Raw genomic sequence first — 12,245 nt, 5'->3', positions numbered from 1 at the left:
TTGAGAGAGAAATCTCAGCAATATAAGATAATTTTTGATCCTTTAGTTTAAAAAGAAAAAAATAGGGCAACAAAATGTGCCCTCAGGGTGGTGAGTTATTTTAAGATTGAGAATCCGGTATGATTAGACAGTCCGTGCGTAGCCTCTAAGGATCATTAATATCATTAATGTGAGGCAAAAGTCCTAGACTAAATGCCTTCTGGGAGAGCATAATTTATTTCAGAATGACATGACTTTAAAATGTTTCTATAACCTATTATTAAAAAGGGAGACAATAAAATAATTTCTCTAAATCAGCACTTCTCAGTGTGTGGTCTGGAGATTTCTGCATCAGATTTTCCTAAGAGATAGTGAAAATGCAGGTTGGGAGCCACATCACCGACCTCCTGAATCGGAAATTCTAGGCATGGGCCCAAGCTGCCTGTATTGAAAGATATTTCATGTGATTCTTAGGTGCAATCAAGTGTGAACACTAAGTTGGTAGGATACAATTAGCATATCCCTGTCACTAAATATGAGGTTAAAACAAGGCAGTGGCAGTTTGAGATGAGTGGGGAAGTAGAGCTAATTACAAACAAGGCACTTTACAAGGCAGCTCAGTTTTCGCTTTACGAGCAAGTGGCTGTGAAGTTTAGATTTGTTTCTAGGATTATTGTTAATATCTGCCTCCGGCCTAGACTGCAAGCCCACAAGGGCAGGAAGCACACCTGCCCCACTCAGTGTTCTCTGGGCCTGCCTGTTGCTCGGCCTAAGACTGCCCTCAGTGTTTGCTGAGTGAATGGTTTAGGTATGTCATCTGCACTTACACATGATCAAAGTGAGACTCAGAGATAGTAGTCAGCCCAAGACCCCACAGTTTATAGTGAGTGGGGTCAGTCAGAGCTGGATCCCAAACCCAGGCTTCTACCCACATACCCTTTCCTTGTCACGGGCCATTCAGTTTGTGTGCAGAGAAGGCCTATATCCATGTTGCCTCTTAAACACTCAAATCCTCAAAAAACAACCTGTAATGGACTTTATTTAGAAAATGAAATAAGTAATAGGTCATTTTAGAATGTGATAAACATCCTGGAAAAACAGTGAGCAAAAGAGGATAACAGAATGAAGGAATGAGAAAAAATATTGCTATTTTAAATAAAAATATTATAAGAAATCAATTTACAAAACATATATTAAAAAAAAAAATACTTGTACAACTCAACAGCAGGAAGACAAACAATCCAATTAAAAAATGGGCAAATAACCTGAATAGTCATTTCTCCAAAGAGGACATACAGATGGCCCATAGACATATGAAGATGCTCAACATCACTGTCACTGATCATCAGAGAGATACAAATGAAAACCACAATGAGATATCACCTCACACCTGCCAGAATGGCTATAATCAATAAATCAACAAAACACAAGTGCTGGCAAGGATGTGAAGAAAGTAGAACTCTTTTGTACTGTTGGTAGGAATGCAGACTGATGCAGCCACTGTGGAAAACACTGTAGAATTTTCTTAAAAAAACTAAAAATGAGGAGCTTTTCTGGCGCCCGAGCTGGCTCTCTCTCAGGCTCTTCTTCCTCTAGGATGCCTGGATGATTGTGCTGCAGCTGCCTGCAATTTTGATGGGAAAGAACTCCAGGCACAGCCTAGGATCGGGCTGACCTGGCAGAGGGTGCCAGGGTTATACTTCAGGTGTTCTAGAGAGAACAGGTTCTGAGACGGAAGCCTGCCATTCTTCCAAAATCATGTAGCTTTTGTATCTTACGTTGTTTTAGTTTGTAACCTAACCCTATAGGAACTAATGGGCAAAGATGGGAGAACCCAGGTGTTAGAGTTTAGCCTTGATAGTTTTAAGTAATTAAAGCTGTGACTTGATAGGCTTATGTGAGTGCTTTCGAATAAAGACTCCTTTCATCACCAAACTTTTGCCTCTGGAATTTCACCTAGAGGGTGGCAGCAGGCAGCAGGACCCCACTTGCTACTCAGTAACAGCAGGGCTGTGCTGGGCCGCCCACAAGGCTCTGGGGAGGGCCCCTCCTGTATCCTTCAGTTTCTGAGGGCCCCAGTGGTCCTGACTGGTGACCTCATCCCTTAAAAAAAAAAAGAAAACTAAACTAAACTAAACTAAAAATTGAGCTGCCTTTTGACCCAGCAATTTTGCTGCTGGGAATACACCCTCAGAATTCTGACTCACTGATTCAAAAGAACCTATGCACCCCTATGTTCATAGCGGCACTATTTATAATAGCCAAGTGTTGGAAACAGCATAAGTGCCCATCAGTAAATGAGTGGATGAAAAAACTGGTACATGTACAAATGGAGTACTATGCAGCAGAAAGAAAGAACTTCTACCTTTTGCAACAGCATGGATGGAACTGGAGAACATTATGTTAAGTGAAATAAGCCAGTCAGTGAAAGACAGATAGCATATGATCTCACCTATAACAGGAATCTAATGAGCAGAATAAACTAACAAACAAAATAGAACCACAGGCATGGAAACATGGATCAGACTGAGAGTGACCAGAGGGGAGGGGGAGGGGGATAATGGTGGAAAGAAGGGGAAGGGACTAGACAAAGAACATGTATGAATGACCCATAGACATGGACGACAGTGTAAGAATTGACTGTGGGAGTGGGCAGAGAAGGGCAAAGGGGGAAATAGAATTATAATAGAATAACAATTCAAAAATGATTTAAGAAATAGGGCATCCTTCAGGTTGTATAACTAACCCAAACTTCTACTCCATCTACAACTGCATTAAATATGCATATCAATAAAGCCAAAATTACAAGATCTGTGAGCCCTTGGAATCTAAGGGATAGCTACACTGTGACCTTGGGCAAGACATGTAGTAGTTTGTTATCTTTAATATTCAGAAGATGATGTGGACTCTGCCTGAGTGAAAGGATTTTTTTGTTTTTGTTTCTCTTTTGTAACATTGAAATGATGGTAGCTAATACTACAATAATTTTATTGATAACATTTATTGAACACTTGCTCTGTGCTAGGCACTGTACTAAGAGCTTAACTCATTTAATCATTGAAATCACCTAATGAAGTGGGTAATATACTTGTTTTGATTTTATAGATGAGGAAACAGAGGCACAGAAAGGTGGCACAACTTGCCCATGTCACACAAGTAAATGACCAAGGTTTTTTTCACCACTGGGATTCAAATAAAATTCATATAAGCTTTCGTATGATTCTTTAAATAACTGCAAAGCTGTATCATTATTAGGGTGGAGTTATTAAGGAAAATTGCAACTATTGATTTTTCTAATTCTGATTGCTCCACTTAAGTAAGTATAAATAATTGCATTAGTTAATAGAACACATAAATCTGAGCAGTTTTTATTTGCTGAAAACAGAAGTTAAGCCTTCAGTGGAACCTATGAGAATGCTATTTTAGATAACAAGCTGTTTTTAAAACCCTCTCTTACTTTCCCTCCCCCCAAAAGAAAGTGAAACCAGACACATGCATTTAGTTGGTATATTGGTTTCTCATTTTTAATCTTTCTGCTTGCGGTGAATAGTTATCATAAATTACAAATCTAAACCCTTATGAAAGAGGAATTAACGTTATTAATGCTCTAATATAAAGCTGCCACAGAGAAGATGCCATGGCTAAAATTGTATAGCATTTATCAGTGGTGATTTATAGTGTCTTTAAAATAGGTAACATTATCTGAATTGGATGTCCATTCTTGGTTTTAAAAAATGTAGAATGGCCAACAACAGTCAGGTGAGCTCAGACTCTTGGATGAAAACAACAATAATATACCATCAATTCATGAGCACCTCTCATCAGAAGATTGCAATGTCCTTTACAATTGCAAATTTATAAGCCTCATAAATTGCCAACTGTAAAGGGTGCTGTTTAATTAAAATGTCAAGTTGGTGATTATGTAACTTTGTCAGGCAAGTGGGGGAAGTGCAGATGGCCTACTTTCTGAAGGGAAGCCTAGCTCTTGAGCTAAAGGAGGCAAATGTTAGGCACACGCCATTCAGGAGGCCAAGGGGGCTCTTTCAGACAGACATCTAGGGTTGTGTTATGACTCATTTCTCAACGTTTCATTTATATCTAGTGTTGCATCATGAGAGCATTGTTTTTAGGAAGAAAGGAAGACTTCTCATTTTTCAATTAGTAAACATTTCCCAAATCCTCAAACTCCCTCTCTCTCCCTGCAAAATATTGAGCTGGGCTTTCAAGTCTTGTGGGATCTTGTTAAAACCAGGTACGTTTGACATATAAGCTGGAAGAAAGTCACCATGGACTGTATGTAGTGCATTGAATTGGAATGAAAGGAGATAATCTCTTTGATTTCTTTGACTACTCGTTTTATTTCTGAAATCCAGAATCTTTGTCTTTTCTATGCCTATATTTTATTCATTTGTAAAATGAGTCATAATTATGCTACCTACATGCCAAAGATGGTAGTGCGATAATACAAAGTCCTCTGAAAGGGGTTCTTATAAAATCAGGTAATTTGATAGTTTCTGAATTAAAAAATTAGGTATAACAGGTTTTTAAATTTGAATATTATTATGTTTAAACTTGATAGCTCTAAACTGAGTTCCTGAAACTAAATGCATAATTTGAGTAATAATATAGCGATAAGCTCTTCTGAAAAACTATGTATTTTACAGATATTTCAAAAGTATTTTAGTCCCCAAAGCAAATAATTTTAACAGAAATGTCTAAAATTATTTAGATTGCTGATTCTAAACCCATATAATAATAACAAATTGTAATTTTCATAAGCATATTAGAATTATTTTCTACTCTATCTCTCCTGAGATTTTAATTTTATGTGACCCAATTTGTATTCTTATAAATTTTTCATGTCTCTGTTGCACCAGACCCATGCACATTCTTATAAACACAAAAAGGCACCCAAGTTAAGGTACAGCAAAAGTAAAAGAACAAACATCTATTAAACTTTCCCAAGGGAAAGCTTGTATACTTCAGTAACTATTTGCGGGTTTGCTGATACTTACAAAGCAGAAGTTATATTCAAGTACCAGAAACAATGAAGACAGAGAGACTGAGATACTGCTAGGCTCCCTCTGCAAGGCTATATATAGAAGCTTGTAGAAATTTATGGTAACCACATATATAGTTACTCCTTAGATGGTTTTCAATGCTTGAGGAATGTTTTTTTCTTTTACTCCTTATGTTGTAGTAACTTCGAAAATTTAACCACATATAACACTACAAGAGAGAAGAATAAGATAAACACTAATGGATAATATGTGGTTGAGTAAAGCTTGTGAACAGAGGTAAAACTATGAAATCCCAAATGAAATTGACTGTATGTTAGTAAGATGGTTATGTATAAGACTCTTGTGCTTTGATGTTCAGAAATGTGATTGAACAAAAATATTGCAACTAAGTAAACTTTTTTCCTTCCTTCCTTCCTTCCTTCCTTCCTTCCTTCCTTCCTTCCTTCCACCTCCAAAGATTGAAGATTACAGTTTAAGTTGTGATCTGTGCATCACTTTTTAATACACTCTCTAAAATAATTTTATAAAGATTTACTAGTTTAAAAAATTAATAATGACCAAACCAAAGGGTCACCAGTTTGATTCCCAGTCAGGGCACATGCCTGTGTTGCAGGCCAGGTCCCCAGTTGGGGACAAGCAAGAGGCAAACACACATTGATGTTTCTTTCTCCCTCTCTTTCTCCCTCCCTTCCCCTCTTTCTAAAAATAAATACGTAAAATCTTTTAAAAAATGGTGATCATAAAGATCATTTTATACAGAATTCACAAATAAGCCTCCTCTTGGTACAGTATAGTAAAGGGGGTTAGCAAATGGGGAAAAATAAAGTTCAAAATTCTTCACAGAACTTCTACCCATTTAGAAATGTCCATTGCTCCAAATTAAAATACAATATTAGCATTAGAATCAACATAATATCCAGACACTGCTTGAGATCCATAGAGTTTGCTAATGAAAACAGAACTTCTGTAATAGAATTGCTTCATCCTCCAAACCCCTGCCTATGCATGATGCCTCTCTTAACTATATGTAATAAATGATTGTATGTTGTCTAATTATTGGCATGCTTTGAGAAACATTTATGAAACAGTTATGAAATTTAGGAGTGAGGAAACAATAGTTGGGTTTTGGCTTCTTCTTTAATCAGATTTGTGGCTTTAATGAGCTAGTACAAGTTGTTTTTGTGGCAATTACACTTAAACTTAATTAATAGATATTAACTAATACTAACTAATGAGGAATAAGATATTAACTAACCAATAATTCATTTTGGCTCTTTTTGTTCATTTTCCTGCTAAAATTCACATCAGCTCTCTTACAGGGCCCTGTGTATCTATAGACATACCATTACTAAAACAGTCAGTCTGCCTCCCTCTGTTACAACAATGATTAAAGAAATTGCACTGCATCCGTAACCAGTTGCATGGAATTGGGGAGAGGGTGGCAGAAACATTTGCTTTTCCCTCAAAGCAACCATCCTCTGTAACACAGGTTGCATGACTTCACATTTTTAAATGAAATTTAATCTGGTAATGCTATCTTTGTTGGTTGTTTTTTTTTCCCTCTCAAGCAATGACTTAAGTTACTTATAAAATTTCATTTTCTTACCTTTCAGACATTTTTTGCTGGTGCCTAAAGTTCCTCTGGCCTTCATAAAGCTATTTTTCTGAAGACATTTTTCATCATGTTTCCAGGAGGGCATATGAGAGCTGTCCACCAGGAATCTGCAGTCTCTTTTGGGGGTCTTCCATGCATTCACCGTGACCAAAGAAACAAGGTGTAACCTAGCAACCTGGCCCTTCAGGAGGTATTGTTACCAGTCTCTTAGAGCTCATCAAAAGAATGCCTGTGCTCCTGGAACAGAGTAACAGTGACTATTGTTTCTAGGGAGATGTCTAAATTGTAGTTTAACTGAACCTTGACTGCAGAAGCATAAATGACAGAAGAGGGAACAAACAGCCATAGCATCCCTTGAAAGTTTTCTGTCCTTGGTTTCATTATTTATTTCCTGAATGGTCTGCATCTGGCCTGGGTTTAGATGAAGTCATATTTCTGCAACATATCCCTCAGTATATGGTTTCTTGCTTCTCTTCTGTAGTTTCAGAACCAGCAAAGGCAGTTACTGAATTCCTGCTTGAACTTTGCTCAAATAAAATTTCTTTGACTTGAAGACAGGGAACTCTGCCTTGGTCAGTACAAGAAAGAAATAATAGGGTTGGTTTTCAAAGCACATTTTTACAACTTTTCACAGAAAAGGGAGAGATTATCACATTGCATTATATACTCATTTATCGGTCCAGTAGGTGCCTGCTATGTGCATAGATAGCACTGTGAATTGTTAACATCATGAGCTGATAAAACAAAACTCCTATACCTGCCACTTGCATGTCTCCTTTTCCAGAAGAAAAACATCACTGAGAACTGAGAAATTGTTGTTTGTCAAAAGCACAGTAAATATGTCCATAGTTTTCACTGCTTCAGGAAGTAATACATTTGGGAAAACTTTTTATTTAAAACATAGTTTCAAAACAAGAATTTTGGCATCTTTTTCCAAGATACCTTGGCAAAACCATCATGTTTACCTTTTCTTTCATTCCTTTTTTTCTTTGCAGGGGTAACCCATCCATAGACTGACAAAAATTGCAGTAAACTTTTGTGTGGGTTTCATATTAAAAGAGTGAAACATATTCTCCTTCAGATTAATTTTCTGTCAGAACTTAAATTTTACATACAAAATACTGCAGGCTGAAACTTAGCATAACAACCTTCTATGCTTAAAGAATTAACATATTTGATTAAGATCCAAAAATTGGTTTGTTTCTAAGTTAGTGTATTTTTTTAAAAACTATGAAATACTGAAAAACGTTTCATGTCAATTATCCTGATATTTTTTCCATGACGGGGGTGGAGATGCCAAATGTCAGCCATGTTTTTTACCCTCGTCTTTTCTAAACATCCTAAGAACATCCCGAAGTCCAAAAATTGTAGACTAATATTATCTAAAAATGAGTTAACTAAGGTACATAACTCACAACTGGTTTTAATTAATTTATTCTTTAACTTTATAGCCAATGACAACTCCTCCATAGGTCCAATGTCTCCAGTGAAAGCTACGTAATATTTCAGTGGTGTGATTTTGACTTTGCCATAGATCATCCTGGATGCTTTAAACAAAAACCCAATGGCTAGGCCCTTCTGCAACCAAAAAAACAAACAAGAAAATCTAAAAGTGGGCAATACCCAGTCAACATAATGTTTAAAAAGTTCATGTGATACACCCTCAATTCCTTTTACCTGCACCTAAATCTGCATGGCAGATTGTGGTTCAAGAAAAACGCACCATCGCTGTGACTGGTTTCATTTTAAGGTATTGTCTGGAAGTCACCCTAGATTCCCAGATCCATCCTTTCCCTCAGTCTCCAAGATGGTTTTCATACCACATCCCTTTTTTCCTAACTTCCATGATCTGTGTCCCCATTCTTACTCTTACCCCAGCAATGAGAAGAGAATTTCCACAGAATTATCCACCTATTCACATCTACCTGCCCATTCGTGCTCTCCCTTTTTTCACAGGTAGGACTTGCAAATTCCTCTCTCTTCATTTGTGGATTAGATCTTATCTCTTCATCTCTACTCAAGGCCATTGATCCAGAAATTCTCTCTCTTCTCTATCACCAATTTCTCCTCCCTATTGAATCATTCCACAAAGACATAAACATGCCAAAGTCTTTCTCTTTTAAAACAAAAGCATACCCTTTGGTCCAATTCTCCCTTCAGCTTGCATATCATTCCTTCAAATCTATTACAGCATGTGGGGATAGTGTTAAAATTGTTGTCTGCTTTCTGTCTCCAATTCTCTCCCTCATTTCTTCTGAACTCACTTGAGTAATATTTTCCCTCCATCACTCTACTGAAACTACATTTGGCAAGGTTGCTAATTACTCTCAGGTTACTAAATTCAATGGTCAGTTCCTAGTGGTGATTTCCTTGATCTCTCCACTTCATTTGAAACATTGAGTTACTCTTTCCTCCCCAAAACAGTCTCTTCATTTGGCTTCTAGACCCCAAACTCTACTAGTTTTCTTTCTACTTTATAATTTTTTTGTGCTATTCCCTACTCATCCATGCAATCTCTTAGCTAGTGTGCCCAGAATTCAGTCTTTAGACATTTTTCTCTCTTAACTCACTCCATTAATGATCTTATCCCATCTCATGGCTTTAAAAACAATATATATGCTAATGACTCCAAAATTTATAACTCCATCCTAGACCTCTCTTTCTTGAATCTCAGACTCATATATTCACCTGCTAATTTGCAGTTCCTCTTAGATCTTTTATAGTTACTCCAATCTTAATATTCCAAAAAAATAAACATCTATCTAAATCTCCTATCCAAATAAATTTCTTTTATATATCCACATACTCAAGTCAAAAAAAACATGGAATCATCCTTACCTACTCTCATTCTTCAAACATCATGTTCATATCAAATAAAATCCTATAAGCTATACCTTCAAAATATATTAGAATCTGACCACCTCTCACCCACTCTATGGCTACTGGCCTGGTATGAAACCCCATATTTCTTAACAATATCATTAAAATGGATGCTTTACTGGTCTCCTGTTTTAGGCCATACCATCTGACATTCTATCCTCAAACACAGCATCCAGAGTAATTCTGTTGGTATACAAGTTATTCTTCAGATCAAAACACTTCACTGGTTACACTGGTTACACCATATAAGAGACAAAGAATAGATTGGCATCTACAATGTACTATGAGGCATTGATATGTTGATGTAAAACAAATAATTATAACAGATGGCAAATAAACACATAAGATTCTAAATATCATCTGTTATTAAGGAAATGCAAACTAAAATCACAATGAGATAGCATTACAAACCTACTGGAATGGCTAAAATAAAAAATATAGACCTTACAAAATGTTGGTGAGAAGATAGAGAAATTATAATTCTGATATACTTCAGGTGGGAATATAAAATAATAGAACAACTCTGGAAAAAAGTTTGGCATTTTTGAAAAAGTTAAACATACATCTACCATTTTACCCAGTTATTCTACTCCTAGCTATTTACCCAAGAGAAATAAAAACATATGTCCATACAATTACTTATACATTGATATCTCTATTATCTTTAGTTGTAATAGTCAAAAGCTAGAAAAAAAAAAAGCAAATGTCTATCAAGAATTTAATGAATTAGAAATGTGGTATATCCACAGAATGGAATATTACTTAGCAATAAAAACAAATTAATTACTGATGAAAATAAAATTTAATCTATAAATGACAGAAAACAGATCAATGGGGGTACAGGGAAATGAGGAAAGGAGAAGGTGAGATTACTAAGGTGTATAAGACAATTTTTGTGGGTAATGGACATGTATATTATCTTGATTGTGACATTGGTTTCACAGGTATATACATATGTCAAATTTTATCAAATCATATACTTCAAATGTGTGCAGTTTATTATATATGAATCATACATACACATATATAATATATATATACATAGAGAGATGCAGAGCAAGAGGGAAAGTGTGTGTGAGAAACAAAGACAGAGAGAGAGGAAGAAGAAAAAAAGGAAGAGCTAGAGAAGGAGGAGTACTGATTATCTCATTTATTGTCTTTTTAAATTTTTATTTATTTTAGAGATAGGGGAAAGAAGGGAGAAAGAGAGGGAGAGAAACACTGATGTGTGAGAGAAACATCAATCAGTTGCATCTCACATGCACCCCTACCTGGGACATGGCCTGCAGCCCAGGCATGTGTCCTGACCAGGAATCGAACTGCTGACCCTTTGTTTTGTGGGACAATGCTCAACCAACTTAGCCACACTGGTCAGGGCCTCATTGATTGTCTTTATAAGTAATGTATGACTAAACTTTAAAAGAGCTTACATAAATGGACTATCTCTTTATCTGTTTTACACATGGAAGTTCCACATAAATTGTTTTTCAGGGATACAAATATTTAAAAAACCACTGGGTATTTGACACTCTCAGAAAACCCTGCTAAAATGTATATTTACTTTAGGTCATGCTGATACCTCTTGATTTATCAAGTTGTATCATAGAATGATGATTTTAAAACTATCCTCCTTAGAGCCCTAGACAGGCAGGACAATTCATCTGAGCCCTCTCATTGTCTTCAACATTTCAAGCAGACATGTGCTTTTATCTATTTTATAAATGGATTTCTATGTAAGAGTTAGATTGGCAAAAGCTTGTTAGTCATTGGCAGTTCCCATGGAAATGAAACCAAAGGATGGTTGAAAGAAATGGAAAGACTCAGAACATGGTGCCAGGAAAGAGCAGAGCAATTTTCAGAACTATAGCAGGGGAAGCTGAGGGGCACTGGGGAAGTAACTCATAAAATAAAAAGGATAGATTTGGAGATGGTGCCCAATAACGAGTACCTGTACCTACCAAACAATGTTCCTCGGGGAAAGCCTTAAACATCTCTATGACAGTCTTAACAACTAGTCTTCCTCTACTCTTTCCCCACACGGGTCATTGCATACTACTAGGTAACTGCCGGCCACAGTAGGTTCCCTTTTTATATTGTTCACTGCTTAATATCTTTTGTACAAAACACAGCAACTAGAATGTCATAGATGTGATGTAAGTTGTGGTTAAATGAAGGAGTGAAAGTACAAGGGTCTAAAGTCCTCCTGCTGATACGGAAGATGGAGACCGTTCAGAGCTGGGAGGTGGTCATTAGCTGGAGAAGGCTTCACAGTGTAACTGTTGGGAAATGTCTGTGTGCTTACATACATACTGCTTATAGAAAGCATTTCAAGAGGCTTCTTTCAGTAGAAATTCACTTTAGTTCCTAACTAATTCATTTGCCCGCTTTGGAAAAAAGTATATATTTTCTTATAGTAGTATTGTATAAAGAATAACTGGTAAGGCAACAAGGCAAAAGTTGAGAAAAATTCTATGGCAGGTTTATAAAATAGACATATATATTCTGTCTCACATTCCCTTTGGGGGTCAGAAAATAATTATGAAAAAATATTTAATTTTCTGTTCATAAGATTAAGTTGGAGACAAATTAAGGTTCTGCTTTTTCTTCTTCCTGTGTTGTAAACAGTTATGTGCTTGATCTAACAGAGCTTTTGAGTACCTGGCCCAGTCCTGGAAAATAATAGATGCTTAACAGTGGAGTGAAATCAAAGAATTGGAAGTACTCCCAGAGACTGACTTTCCTAAGAGAGA

The sequence above is a fragment of the Furipterus horrens genome, unplaced genomic scaffold, assembly GCF_987537825.1.
Source record: "Furipterus horrens unplaced genomic scaffold, mFurHor1.1.pri manual_scaffold_1, whole genome shotgun sequence".
Taxonomy (NCBI): domain Eukaryota; kingdom Metazoa; phylum Chordata; class Mammalia; order Chiroptera; family Furipteridae; genus Furipterus; species Furipterus horrens.
This window is presented reverse-complemented; position numbering follows the sequence as displayed.